General features: G+C 37.8%; 1 non-coding gene across 1 annotated transcript; it reads left to right on the top strand.

Moving 5' to 3' along the window:
* The first annotated feature begins 6,544 nt into the window (after positions 1 to 6,544).
* Positions 6,545 to 6,650, top strand: LOC141416265 (U6 spliceosomal RNA). Its single transcript, XR_012441038.1, has one exon. It is a non-coding gene; the product is annotated as a U6 spliceosomal RNA (small nuclear RNA).
* Positions 6,651 to 7,178: the final 528 nt, after the last annotated feature.

The following is a 7,178-nucleotide window of genomic DNA, read 5'->3' as shown; positions in this document are numbered from 1 at the left end:
TAGTTTTCTGAGGAATCTCTATTCTGCTTTCCATGGTAACTGTACTAATTTGCATTCCCACCATCAGTGTATAAGGGCTCCTGTTTCACCACATCCTCACCAGCATTTGTTGTTATTACAATTGAATATGGCCAATCTAACTGGGGTGAGATGAAATCTAAGTGTTGTCTTGATTTTCATCACTTTTATGACCAGGGAAGTTGAACACTTCTTCATGTATTTACTGGCCACTTGTACCTCTTCCTTTGAGAATTCACCATTTAATTCATGAGCCCATTTTTTTCATTGGGGTGTTGATTCTTTGGCAGCTCAGTTTTTTACATTCCCTCTAGATTCTGGATATTACATATGCCCATCTTTTAGCTTATAAAACTTAAATATTACCTTTGATCTTAAGTCTCTTCCACCTCAATTTTATTCATTAACTCATATATGTTGAATTCTAACAATTTCATTTTTTAATTTTTCACCATATTATTTCTTTAAATCATCTAGATCATGTTCTTTTAATTTTGGCATTTAAGATTGGGATGATTACATTTTTAAGACATAAGAAAACATATTTTAAAAATAAATTTAATCAAGAGGCAATAAGTGCTCTATTATTTTACACTAACAATTGAAAAAATATACTTTTACAAAATAGTTTAGTCTAAGAAGAGTCTAAAGTAAAAATTATATGTATCTTTAACCAATGCTCTACCTGTTTGGGCAATTTTATAATAGCTTTTTAATGTCTCCATTAACCATTCTAACATATATGTCATCTCATCCTGGGCATCTGTTGATTACAAAAGTCAAAGTTTTATCTCTATTCAAATGCTGAGTAATTTTGGATTGCATCTTGAATATTGGAATTATCATATTATTGCTAGCACAAATCAAAGTTCTTATTACTAATCATACTACCAAAAAACCTGGAGACAGAAATTAGTAGAAGGAAATAGATTTATTCAAGGATGTTCCTGAGGGAAATAGAGAAAACTTCTCTGTTTCAAATATCTTCTGGAGTAATTGGTTTGAGGCCTTTATAGAATGTCAAGAATTTCAATGTGACAATGGGTGGGAAATCATGGGCTTTGAGTGGAGCTTTCTGTCCAGAGTAAAGTCTCTCTTATTCATCAAAAAGTGACCCAGACCTAGGACCTCCACTTCCTAGGGGCCAGCACCTGCATTTTCTTTTCAGACAAATTACTTTTCTGAAAGTCAATGCATGTGAGCTGAGGAGAGGGCAGGAGTTACAGATACCTCCCTTTAGAACATCTTGTGAATGGGATGAGTGGCTAAAAGATTAAGGAAAGGATTAGAGAAGGCAGGCACAGGTAATAGGTTCAGAACAACAGAGAAATCAAATCTTATTGGTAAAGCACTACTGGAATCATTTTTCTCACTTGTCACACAGTCCATAAATACTAGGTAGACATCCTAAGTCCTCACTATACCTGCTCTATTACATATAAGGCTCTGGGGTTTTATCAATGGCATGGGCAATGTTCATATTTTTGTTTTAACAGATAATCTACTTGCTAAAAGTTTTGGTGTCAGTTGGGTTCTTGGTCTTTGCAATGTTCCAGTCCTATTTGAACTTGTCCCATGTGTGTTAACACTCTGTGTTCAGTCTGGACCAGTTCAAAGACCTTTTCCTCCACTTGTTCCTCACAATCTTTGGTATGCTAATTATAACCAAATTCATGCATATACATGTTCAGCTCAGCCCAAATGTTCATAAACAATTTTGTAAATGGCTTTCTGATCTCCTCCTTCTTCATGAACTTAGAGACTGTCTTAGGTTCATTTGAGTAATAAAAGACAAACTAAAACCTCTATTGAAGTAAGAGTATAAATATAAAAAATAAAGAAAAGGAACATATAAAGCAAACACTCATGGCGAGTAGGGTACAGAAGCAGAAAGCCTAAGCTCCGTGACTCCAAAAACCTCCTTGAGAAGTTGGTGCCACACTTGGGTAACTCTGACTGCTTCTAGCCAAAATAATAACTACCATCACACTAGGTGCAGGAAACAATTCAAAAACTGACCCTCAAATCATCCTTTAGTTGCACCTAACAGTTGCAACCCACTACACAGCCAGCAAGGCAGTTACAGCCCTGGGGAAACCCTCCTGTCCCCTGGTGGTTTTTCTTCTTTTCTCTTTCCTTCTCTTCCTCCATCAAGTGGAAATAAAGCATCAAGCAGAATAAAACTTTCAATATCATGAACCCCTAGCCTGTGGAAAGCCTCCCCATGCCATGTTACACTGAGAAAATTTAGCACCATTTTTTGTCACCACCACTGCCTGCTCCAAACCTGCCTATGCCTCAGTTGACAAAACAAACAGGTGAACACCATGCACCACATGGGAATCCCCTATCCACCCTTGCAAACATAAACCAGCACAGCCCCTGGGCAGACTAATCCCTCCACCAACAAAACTAAATAACAAACAGCAAAATGTAATCAAATATGGACAGCAGAGGGAGCGGGTGGAATGCTGAAACTGTACTGGAGAAAGGAGGAAGGACAAGGAGCTAAATTTAGTGCTGAACTATTATTAAATAAACACAATAAAGGCAGTGAAGACTGAGGGTGGGCAGGTGATAAGCCACTCCCCAAAGCAGAGCAGGTAGCAGATCACAGAGCTCATCTCCTTAGCCAGAGAGCAGTATACAAAGCTGAACTGCCCCACAAAACTGAAAAACAAACAGCAAACTGTAGCCTAGCATGAACAGCAGAGGAGGTGAGTGGAACACTGAACCTGCCCCAGAGAAAGAGGGCAGGGCAAAGAAATAAAATCCCAGCACTGAACTCTCAGTAAACAAACACAGTGATAAGCCACCTCCAAAGCAGAGCAGGTAGTAGATCACAGAGATGATCTCCTAAACCAGAGGCCAACATTCAAAACTGAGCTGCCCCATCTCACTGGGGGAGGAGCTGCAGCTGAAGAATAACACAGATATCAGGTGGGGAAAACAATAACTCTGACCACCCTGCATGATCTGGCAAACCTACTGCACCTCACAATTTCAATTAAACTGGTAGACAAAACAAAACACTACTCAAAAGCCAATCACCTGGTGAAACCAAGTCAGAGCTTCTGCTTATATGCCAGTACCAGGACTAGATGCCAGAGGAGTAACTCCAGAACTTAAACTAAGACTGAAATTCTATTGTTCCTGAACCTGGTGGAGTTTTTTTCTGGTTTTTTTGTTTGTTGGTTGGTTGATTAGTTGGTTGGTTGGTTGGTTTTATTACTGTAGGTTTTTAATTTTAATTCCTATTTTCTTTTTTTTTTCTTCCTATGCTATCAACTTTACCATCACAATCTTCTCATCCTTACTCTCACCTCCTTAACTCTCCCTCCTTCTTCTGTACTAAAATCCATTGCTCTACTTCCCAACTACTCTTTCTCCCCCTTCTCATCCACTCTCTCCCCCTGCCATTCCCTTCTCCTCCCTTTCTCTTCCAACCTGTCACCAGACTACCCCTCCCTCATACATACTCACCACCCGCTGACCAACCTACTATACCAACTTTACACAACCTCAACCCCTGCAATCCTTGACACAAGAACCCCCCCACTACAACAACAGAAATACACCCAAACACACACAACAGCCACAAATCCCTTGTACTGCTTCCCTCACATACCCACCCCACTTACTGCCTTCCCTTTTAGTGCCACCCTAACAAACTCACCCAAATTTCTATAGCTAGCCTAACAAATGATAAAACCCCCCAACTCACACAGCTTATAGATATTACCAGCAAGGAGTCGTCTATGCAATATATAAGCAACTGGCCAGGTATTTAAACTGTGAATTAGTTATTGTTAAATTATACCTCCAGACCAGGAACATAAATAGCACACCAACTTAGCTAACAACCAAGACAGCCACAAAACAAAAATTAAATCAAAGGAAAGAAAACAGATAACTAAAACCACCAACTAGCCTATCAAGAACATAGTTGCATAGTACTAAGTGGAGTGATGGGAAGAAGAAGGGATAGAAACTACTCTCCTCAAAAAAATAATTTAATACAGGATTCAGAAGGAAATGAATAAAACAGATACCCAGTTCCTCACCCCAACAAAACAATGGTAAATAACACTAAGGAATCCAGCAATGCCCACAAAAACATCCTCAAAGAAGAAATCCTACAAGTAATCACTGAGAATTTCATGGAGAAGATTTTAGACATGGTTAACCAAAATATACAAGATGCACTCAAGAAATTTCAAGACACCAAAAATAAAGAATATAAGAAGACACATAAAGAAATAAATGAACTGAGAGGAACCCTAAATAAACACAAAAGTGAAGCAGAGAACACTACAGCGAGATAATTGAATTAAAGATGAAAATAAAAAATTTTAAAGAGGAAGTGATCCATGATATGGAAAACCTCAGAAAAAAGAATCAAACAGAAGCACAAAACACAGTGGCAGGCCACTCCAACAGACTAGAACAAATGGAAGACAGAATCTCAGACCTCCAAGATAAAATAGAAATTAAAGGAAAAAACTGAAGAAATGTTAGCAAAAAACTCGAGACCTGCAAAAGGAATATGCAAGAACTCACCAAATCCATCAAAAGACCAAACCTGAGAACCATGGGCATTGAAGAAGGAGAAGAGGTGCAAGCAAAAGGGATTCATAAGATATTCAATAAAATAATAACAGAAAATTTCCCAAATCTTGAGAAAATTTTGCCCAGTCAGGTACAGGAAACCTCCAGGACACCAAACAGGCTTGACCAAAATAGAACCTCCCCAAAGCATATTATTATTTAAAAAAACACAGAGAATAGAGAAAGAATACTGAATACTGTAATCAAGAAAAAACAAATAACATATAAAATCAGAGCAGATTTCTGAAGGGAAATCTTAAAAGGAAGAAATGCATGGAGTCAGGTATTTCAGGCACTGAATGAAAACAACTTCAACCCTAGGATACTCTACCCAGCAAAATTATCATTCAAAATAGATGGAACAATAAAATTCTTCTATGATAAGCAGAAACTAAAACAATATATGACCACCAAGCCACCACTACAAAAGATTCTCCAAGGAATTCTGCACAAGAAGATGAAAGCAAACAAAACCACAAAACAATGGGCAGTATCAAATAACAGGAGAAGAAAAGACAAGAAATCAAACAGTAACATTGATTCAGCTTCACAAAATCAAATCCTTAAGCAACAAAAATAACTAAATGGCAGGAATCACCACATACTTATCAATATTAATACTAAATGTCAACAGACTCAACTTCTGCATCAAAAGACACCATTTGGCAAACTGGATTAAAAAGGAAGATCCAACAACCTGTTGTTTATAGGAGACCCATCTCATTGACAAAAGCAAACACTGTCTTAGGGTGAAATGCTTGAAGATTTACCAAGCCAGTGGCCCCCCCAAAACAGGTAGGAGTAGCAATACTTAGACAAAGTAGACTTCAAATTTACATTGACAAATGAGATAAAGACACTTCATACTAATGAAAAGGGAAATACATCAAAAGGAAATAACAATTATCAACCTATATGCAATCAATATCAGTGTACCCAATTACATCAAACATACTCTGAAGGACCCAAAAGCATATATAGACTCCAACACAGTGGTAGCGGGAGACATTAATACTTCCCTTATCACCAATAGATAGGTCATCCAAACAAAAAATCCACAAAGAAATCGCCGTAGATGAAATGGACCTAGCTGATGGCTACAGAATATTTCATCCAACTTCTGCACAAAATGCATTCTTCTCAGCAGCCCATGGAACTTGTTCCAAAATTGATCATATCTCAGGGCACAAAGCAAGCATCAGCAAATATAAGAAAACATAAATAATTCCATACTTTCTAGCTGAACACAATGCATTAAAACTAGAACTCAACAAAAACCACAGCAAAAAATATGCAAACAATTGGAAGCTGAACAACACACTGCTCAATGATCAGTGGACGCTGGTCACACACTAAGGGTAGAACACATACAGGAGGAATAGGGAAAGGGAAGAAAACCTAAAACTTGAAAGTGTTTCATGTACCCACTGTTGGGGAGCTAATAAAGTAACCTTAAACTGACAGAGAACACTATGGGAAGTTGACCAGGAAGTAGTTCTTCACTACTGGTAGGTCTGGAAGAGATGAACCAATTTGGGTTGTAATACATGTGCATGGAAGCAATGCTAGGAATCTCTCAGTATAACTATCTTTTATCTCAAGCTAGCAAAAATGCTATGTCTTTCTTAATATTGCCTATGTCTTCTCTTCAACAAAATTGGAGAAGAGGGTAGAACAGGTTCTGCCTGGAAGCAAGAGGGTGGGGGGGAGTGGGAGGGCGGGGGGGCAAGGGGGAGAGATGACCCAAACAATGTATGCACATACGAATACACGAATTTAAAATAAAATAAATAAAATTATGAGCCAAATAGAATGGTACACACCTGCAATCCCAGCACTCAGGATGCTGAGATAGGAAGATCAGGAGTTTGAGGTCAGTCTGAGCTATAAAGCAAGATCCAGCCTCAAAAAGTCAATGGTGCTTGCTTTGGCAACACATATACTAAAATCTGAACAATACAGAGAAGATTAGCAGGTTCCTTTGCAAGGATGACACACAAATTCATGAAGCATTTAAAAAAATTCAATGGTGATGGCAATAATAATTATAATAATAATGTTATTTGATTCAAAAATACAATTAACAAACATTAAAGTAGTGAACATTAAAAGAGAAAAGAAGTATTTATGAAGAGGAACAAATAAAGACAAATACAAGCACCATTACAAGTTCAAGGATGAACTTGAGTAAAAGACACCTTGGGCAAACAGGGCTTTGTGAGTCCAAATGGACTCGGATTGTGCATGCATAAAAATCCAGTTTTGGCTCTCTGGCATGAGGACGGTTGCTAAGTTTTGGAAATAGCCAAGATGCCCCACTACTGATGAATGGATTAAGAAAATGTAGTATTTATATACAATGGAATTTTATCTGGCCACAAAGAAAAATGAAATTTTGCCATTTGCAGGTTAATGCATAGAATTGGATAACAACATTTTAAGTGAAGTTAGCCAGGTTCAGAAGGCCAGAAGTCTCATGTTTTCTTTTATGTGGAATATAAACCTAATAAAAATACAGCAATATTATGAAAAACAGGTCACACTAAGGGGAG

This window comes from Castor canadensis, chromosome 1 (assembly GCF_047511655.1).
Source record: "Castor canadensis chromosome 1, mCasCan1.hap1v2, whole genome shotgun sequence".
NCBI lineage: Eukaryota > Metazoa > Chordata > Mammalia > Rodentia > Castoridae > Castor > Castor canadensis.
This window is presented reverse-complemented; position numbering and strand designations above follow the sequence as displayed.